The sequence below is a fragment of the Stomoxys calcitrans genome, chromosome 3, assembly GCF_963082655.1.
Source record: "Stomoxys calcitrans chromosome 3, idStoCalc2.1, whole genome shotgun sequence".
NCBI classification, from domain to species: domain Eukaryota; kingdom Metazoa; phylum Arthropoda; class Insecta; order Diptera; family Muscidae; genus Stomoxys; species Stomoxys calcitrans.
In genome coordinates this window covers 10,693,178-10,701,347 of record NC_081554.1, presented here as the reverse complement: position 1 = coordinate 10,701,347, position 8,170 = coordinate 10,693,178, and positions in this window count along the sequence as shown.

The window sequence follows — 8,170 nt, the reverse complement described above, 5'->3', positions numbered from 1 at the left end:
CATTTATTATCCGATTTTGCTTAAAATTTGGGACAGTGAGTTGTGTTAGGCCCTTCGACATCGTCCGTCAATATGGCACAGATCGGTTCAGATTTGGATATAGCTGCCAGGTAGACCGATTTCCCAATTTAGGGTCTTAAGCCCATAAAAGCCACATTTATTATCCGATTTTGCTTAAAATTTGGGACAGTGAGTTATATTAACCCTTCAACATCCTCCGTCAATTTGGCTCAGATCGGTCCAGAATTGGATATAGCTGCCATATAGACCGATCTCTCGGTTTAAGGTTTTGGGGCCATAAAAAGCGCATTTATTGTCTGATGTTGCCGAACTTTGGGACAAAGAGTTAAGTTAAGCATCTCCACATATTTCTGCAATTTGGTCTAGATCGATCGCGATTTGCATATAGCTGCCATATAGACCGATCTCTCGATTTAAAGTCTTGGCCCCATAAAAGGCGCATTTTTAATCCGATTGCACTGAAATTTGTGTGGTATATAGTTCAGATCGGTTTATTTTTAGATATATCTACTAAAAAGACCAATATTTTGTTATATATATATCCGAGGTGGTGGGTATCCAAAGTTCGGCCCGGCCGAACTTAACGCCTTTTTACTTGTTTATTTTGAATTAAAGCTGGATTTAGGTATGATGAGTTCAAAAAATTAGCTATATCCATGTTTAAGGCTAATGGTTACCCGACCTTAGTATTAATTTGACCACTTATGTCTTAAGAAGCAACAGCTGAAATAAAAAAGCACTGCCCTATTCATAATATTTCCCATTCTTTGATCTTAGCCTGACTGTAGAAGAAAATTAAGATTACCATTATCTAAGTTGGCATCACCAAAATCATCATCTGCATCTCACCACAAAAGATGCTGTCAAATGAAATGTTTATCACAAAATTTCATTAACAATTTCTGGCAATCAAAGTAACCTTCTCATCATTGGCCTTTTATGAAATCTCTTTCGAAAACAAAACAAAACGAAAAATCCATAGTAATTTGGCCATTAACTTGAATCTATCTTATCGTGCAGGACACCAAACATCATGGTGATGCGGCACAAAAACCAAAGCCATCATTTGATATGTTCATTATGGCCAACCAGCAAAGAGGACAACGGTAATGCAATTTCAAAAATTCGACATCTTCCGCATGGAATTGTGTGAGTTGGTGAGGATTGCGCCCTCTTCATCATATCTATAGAAGTCATCATTTTTTTTTTGACACTTTAATGCTGTTGTAATTAGGGTCTGTTTTAGAATTAGCACCAACTACGACTTTGCTTGCTTCTCCAAAATGTCCGAAAGAATGATGCTGACTGAACAAATATTAACACAAGTCATAAAAGGTTGAAACACCTCACCTCAGTGGCGAGTCTCATCATCCTGGCAAATGTTTATTTGCTTGGTTGAAAATCATTTTTGGGTTTATCTCTGCTCTTTTTTTTAGCCATTCCGTTCCCTTTGTGTTGAGGTGAGATCTTAGATGGATATCGGCAACTAAAGTGGTAACGCCTTCTTCTCACTTGATTCCAGCAAGTGTGTGAGAATGCGTTTCAGGCATTGACTTTAGAGAGTGTTGGAGTTTGTAAGGTAGGTAAGGCATAGTGATGGGAAATCAAATAAAGGATGAATGTTAAGAAAATCATAATTGAGGTAAAAGGATTAAAAGCAATATAAGAAGGGAAACACTTGATTGCATGATGGATGTGTATGAAGATTTTTGAACACTGTGCTTTTTGTGAGTTGGTTCTGGTATGCCGATTTTCTTATTGACATCTATGCTTCAGGTTTTAATTTTTGTTAACGACGTTTGGATTGGCTTAAATCATTAAAACATTACCAATGCCGATTGCTAAGCTACATGAGAGAATTTTTTTTCAACGGAATGAAGCGTATCAAACGACAACATGATAGTTGACTGACTACTAAAAATGATCGCATTGTCCATCAAACAAACAGTTTTTTAAAATCTGGTTGGCCATCCATAAGAAGTTTTCACTTGTAGGACAGTTGTGGTTCATTGCTGCAACCTAGTCAGTGAAAATATCGTAGATGAAAAGGTGTTACTGCCAGAACTACTAACATCTGTTCACCCAATTCTTTCTGCAAATCTTTGAAAACAGCTGATTACGGTGAATCAAAGAACGAATAGAGTGGCAACATGCAAGCGAATCTGGCAATTAGTCTGCAGATCATACATCAAGAGGCTAGAGTAGAGGATCAAGGAGTACCAACGACAGACAAATTTCCCTAAAGCTAAGTTATTAAAAATTTGCTTTATGGATAAAAATCAGTTTTTGGCAATGAGCTCAAAACACTCCAGCATATCACTACACTGAAAAAATTTCTGTCCATATTTTAAAGATTCGAGCCACAGATTAGTAAACTTCATTTAAAGATGATCAATTTTCCAACTTTTCAAGGGAGAAATTAAGGTCAACATATCGTTGAACTTAGTTAAAGGCACAAATTAGCCTTACAAAAAGGAGCTGGAAGCTCTCTAAGATGCTAGGTTAAAAAAAAAAATTAAAAAAAAAATAATTGGACAGTAATATGTGAAGTAAAAAAAGTCAAAACGGGCTAAGTTCGGCCGGGCCGAATCTTATATACCCTCCACCGTGGATCGCATGTGTCGAGTTCTTTTCCCGGCATCTCTTCTTAGACAAAAAAAAAAAAAGGATAAAAGAAAAAATTTGCTGTGCTATTAGAGCGATATCAAGATATGGTCTGGATTGAACCACAATTAAATTCTATATAGAAGACCTGTGTAAAATGTCAGCCAATTCTAATATGAATTGCTCCCTTTGGGGGCTCAAGAAGTAAAATAGAGAGATCGATTTATATGGGAGCTGTATCGGGCTATAGACCGATTCAGACCATAATGAACACGTATGTTGATGGTCATGAGAGGATCAGTTGTACAAAATTTCGGGCAAATCAGATAATAATTGCGGCCTCTAGAGGCTCAAGAAGTCAAGATCCCAGATCGATTTATATGGCAGCTATATCAGGTTATGTAGCGATTTGCACCATACTTAGCACAGTTATTGGAAGTCATAACAAAACACCTCATGCAAAATTTCAGTCAAATCAGATGAGAATTGCGCCCTCTAAAGGCTGAAGAAGTCAAGATCCCAGATCGGTTTATATGGCAGCTATATCTGGTTATGGACCGATTTACGCCATACTTAGCACAGTTATTGGAAGTTAAACAAAATTCATGCAAAATGTCAGTCAAATCGGACGAGAATTGCGCCCTCTAGTGGCTCTAGAAGTAAAGATCCAAGATCAGTTTATATGGCAGGTATATCAGGTTATCAACCGATTTCAACCATACTCAGCACAGTTGTTGGAAGTGATTACGAAACACTGCGTGCGTAATTTCAGTCAAATCGGGCGAGAATTGCGCCCTCTAGAGGCTCAAGAACTCAAGGCCCAAGATCTGTTTATATGTCAGCTAAATTAGGTTAGGTACCGATTTGCGCCATACTTAGCACAGTTATTGGAAGTCGTAACAAACCACCTCAAGCAAAATTTCAGCCAAATCGGATGATAATTGCGCGCTCTATTGGCTCAAGAATTCAAGATCCCAGATCGGTTTATATGGCAGCTATATCAGGTTATGTACCGTTTTGCGCCATACTAAGCACAATTGTTGGAAGTCTAACAAAAAATACCACATGCAAAATTTCAAGCAAACCAGATGAGAATTGCGCCCTCTAGCGGCTCAAGAAATAAAGATCCAAGATCAGGTTATATGGCAGCTATATCAGCTTATCAACCGATTTAAGCCATACTTAGCACAGTTGTTGGAAGTGATAATGAAACACCTCGTGCAAAATTTCAGTCAAATTGGACGAGAATTGCGCCCTCTAGAGGCTCAAGAAGTCAAGACCCAAGATCGGTTTATATGACAGCTATACCAGATTATTTACCGATTTGAATCATAATTAACACAATTGCTGAAAGTGATATCAAAACACTACGTGCAAAATTTCAGTCAAATCGGACAAAAATTGCGCCTTCTAGAGGCTCAAGAAGTCAAGATCCCAGATCGGTTTATATGTCAGCTAAATCAGGTTATAAACCATACTAAGCACAGTTGTTGGAAGTCTAACAAAAAACACCACATGTAAATTTCAGCAAAAGTGGATGAGAATTGCGCCCTCTAGCGGCTCAAGAAATAAAGATCCAAGATGAGTTTATATGGCAGCTATATCAGATTATCAACCGATTTAAACCATACTTAGCACAGTTGTTGGTAGTGATACTAAAACACCACGTGCAAAATTTCAGTCAAATCGCACGAGAATTGTGCCCTCCAGTTGCCCAAGAAGTCAATACCCAAGATCGGTTTATATGACAGCTATATAAAAAACATGGACCGATTTGGCCCATTTACAATCCCAACCGACCTACGCTAATAAAAAGTATTTATGCAAAATTTCAAGCGGCTATGTTTACTCCTTCGAAAGTTAGCGTGCTTCCAACAGACAGACAGACGGACGGACAGACAGACGGACATGACTAGATCCACTTAAAATGCCATGACGATCATGAATATGTGTAATTTATAGGGTCTTAGACGCATATTTTAAGGTGTTACAAACAGAATGACGAAATTAGTATACCCCCATCCAATGGTGGAAGGTATAAAAAAGAATTTTGGAAATCAAACTACAAATGAAGATTTCGAAGCCGGACAATTTTTCGAAATACCGAATACCCGGATCACCTTCGATCTTGAAATTTCGCTGATGATCTCGATAATACCACAGCTCTAATCATTTGGAATTTTTAAAGATTTATCTGTATACGTTCTCACACGGCATATTTTTTTAAATTTTTTGTCGATCGCATCCCACTGTGCAAAAAATTTGTATGATATCCTCCTTGGGATTCGAAGCCACGATGGCCTCAGCTCGACCTTTGCTTAAAGTTCCATAATTAATAATAATGATAGTATTACTTCAATATACAGTCAACTTACTTCGAGTTCGTTTCTTAAGTCTTTTGATTTCATTATAACATACAACACCACTTGGATAGTGTTTGTGTCTTAAGTCTTTACAATACTTCTTGGATAGTGTTTGTGTCTTAAGTCTTTTGAATTCATTCACAATTAGACAATTCAAAAGAATTAATGATGATTTTGAAGGTTTTTGGCCCATAAACCGATTTCCGGGTTTAGCTAAAATTCAGTACAGTAAGTTGCGTTGGATAGGAGCAGGTCATATTATTGTGCTATAACCTATATTGTGTTGGAGCCCTCATCATCCTTGTCGATTTATGTTGTTTGGCCCATAAAAGGCTCATCTATTATCTGAAGTCATCGAAATTTGCTGCAGTGAGTTGATTCCAAACCATGACTTATTTTTGCCAAATATGGATATAGCCGCCATATGAAGCAATCTGACGATATGAAGCAGTAACAGTATTTGTAGTTTGGTAACTATAGCGGAAAAAATTGTGGCTGCTCCATATTTGTGTTACATATTGCATAGAGCTATTTAGTATTCTCTTTACTGTGATCGCATTTTTTATCTCAAACACAAAATCTTTGTTGAACAAAAAAACGAAAAAAAAACTTTTCCATTGATTTATGGTAATGCAATACCGCATTGATTCCATCAATCAATGAAGCTCGTTTGTTTTCTCATCTTATTTTAATGGGCGTTTTAACACGACATTGCGCCAATAACAATGACAACATTTAATCAAATCAATCATGCTGCCACAAAACGTCTGATACACCTGCTACAACTGCCCATTAGTAAACAGCCCTCGTATCAGCCCATACCACACCATTTGGTTGTCATGATAATAAAAAGTGTCATGAATTCATGTCGCCTAATCAAGTGTTAAAATCTAAAATAACAACGAACGGCCAGATTTAATTCACTGAACAAAAATTTATGACCAAATAAAAGTTAAATTAAAACAAAAAAAAAAACTCAATTTTCATTTGCAACAAATGCAAATGTCAAACTGTAAATTATTTGCAAATATCCGGCAATAAACAAACAAAACTCGAAATATAAACAAAAAAAAAAACAACATTTTAATTACAACAGAAGTGGCCAGCAAACAATAGCCAGTGACAGCAATGACATAAAATGTAAAATTAACCAATAAAATTAATTGATTCCCAGGCAGAAAAACAAAAACAACAACATGAAGACAAACTCATATCATTTTATTAACAAATCATTAAAAAATTGCTTTGTTCAGATTAACACAGTGTCTGTTTATGTGTGACTGGCCTAAGCCATGGTCCACAATATCCACCTCAACTGAACCAGATGTGATGTATGTTTTATTTATTATTTATTTATTTCGAGTAATTAACAACTGATTATCGATGATGACTAGCCTCCATTCCCAGCATTAATGTGGTAGGAAACTTGATTATTTTTATTTTTTTTTGATCTGTCATTAAAGTCATCTGCCCAACAGTTTGGCCCTCTCTCAGCTACCTTATGCATAAACTCCAAGCATTGATTCATTCATAGTTTTTCATACGAAGAAAACAAAACGAATTTTAACAATTGCTGACTTTGTCTGCAGTCACACATGCTCGGCATCTTATGTTGAGTGTTTTAATTCAAGTAACTGGTTCCATCATTTCATTACTGAAACAAGCCCTACCCATCATTTCATTAATGAAACAAATTATCATATCGTTGAGTAAGCCAACTGCATACTCATATGTTGTTGCATTCATAGTAACTCACATTAGATGCGGTCTTGTTATTATGATTTAGGTGACATAAGGGTGGATCAAATATAATAAGAGATTGGAAAATAAAAAAAGACAAGTAAAAGCATGCTAAGTTCGGCCGGGCCGAACCTTATATACCCTCCACCATGGATCGCATTTGTCGAGTTCTTTTCCCGGCATTTCTTCTTAGGCAAAAAAGGATATAAGAAAAGATTTGCTCTGCTATTAGAGCGATATCATGATATGGTCCGGTTTGGTCCGGTTTGGAGACCTGTGTAAAATGTCAGCCAATTCGAATAAGATTAGTGGCCTTTGGGGGCTCAAGAAGTAAAATAGAGAGATCGATTTATATGGGAGCTGTATCGGGCTATAGACCGATTCAGGCCATAATAAACACGTATGTTGATGGTCATGAGAGAATATGTCGTACAAAATTTCAAGCAAATCGGATAATAATTGCGACCTCTAGAGGCTCAAGAAGTCAAAATCCCAGATCGGTTTATATGGCAGCTATATCAAGATAAAGTCCGATATAGCCCATCTTCAAACTTAACCTGCTTATGGACAGAAAAAGAATCTGTGCAAATTTCAGCTCAATATCTCAATTTTTAAAGACTGTAGCGTGATTTCAACAGACAGACGGGCGGAGATGGCTAGATCGTCTTAGATTTTTACGCTGATCAAGAATATACAATATATACTTTATAGGGTCGGAAATGGATATTTCGATGTGTTGCAAAACGGAATGACAAAATGAATATAGCCCCATCTGTCGGTGGTGGATATAACAAACACACTGAATATTGTTTTTACCAAAATTTTTGGTCTTGGAGAAAATTCCAATAAAATTTGGTCTTAAGAGAAACTTTCAACGACATTTTGTCTTAGAAAAATTTTACTAAAATTTTTCCTTGAAGAGAATTTTCATGAAATTTTGTCTTTAGAGAAAACTTCGCTGAATTTTTGTCTTTAGGATAGATTTGGTTGGGTTGAAATGAGGGTGCGCATATTATTTTACTCCTTTGCACATTCACCTTATTCAGTAATCGGTTTGCTGTGTACACCTAATACTATAAAGTAATCTCGAAAAAAAATCTAAATCAGGAATTCCATACCACGCCCCTAAGTTGGTTCATGTCTGGTTTTGTGCCCCCACCTAAATACCGGTGTGTGTTAGCCGCGAAAGTCGGCCAATGACATAGGAAATGTTCCAACGTCTCCTCATTTTCCCCACATGCCACCACTTGCAGCACTGATTTTGCATAAGTAAGCTCGTAGTCCTATGTGTCCCATTATGATACCGAAATCTATACCGACCTCCTTCTAACTTCCTTTCAGTAATAGCCTAGTCTTCTCAAGATCCGGATCACCCCATGGGATTATAGCCGTCTTACCGACCGTTTCACTGTTCCACAGTCATTCGTCGCCCATGCTCTTAA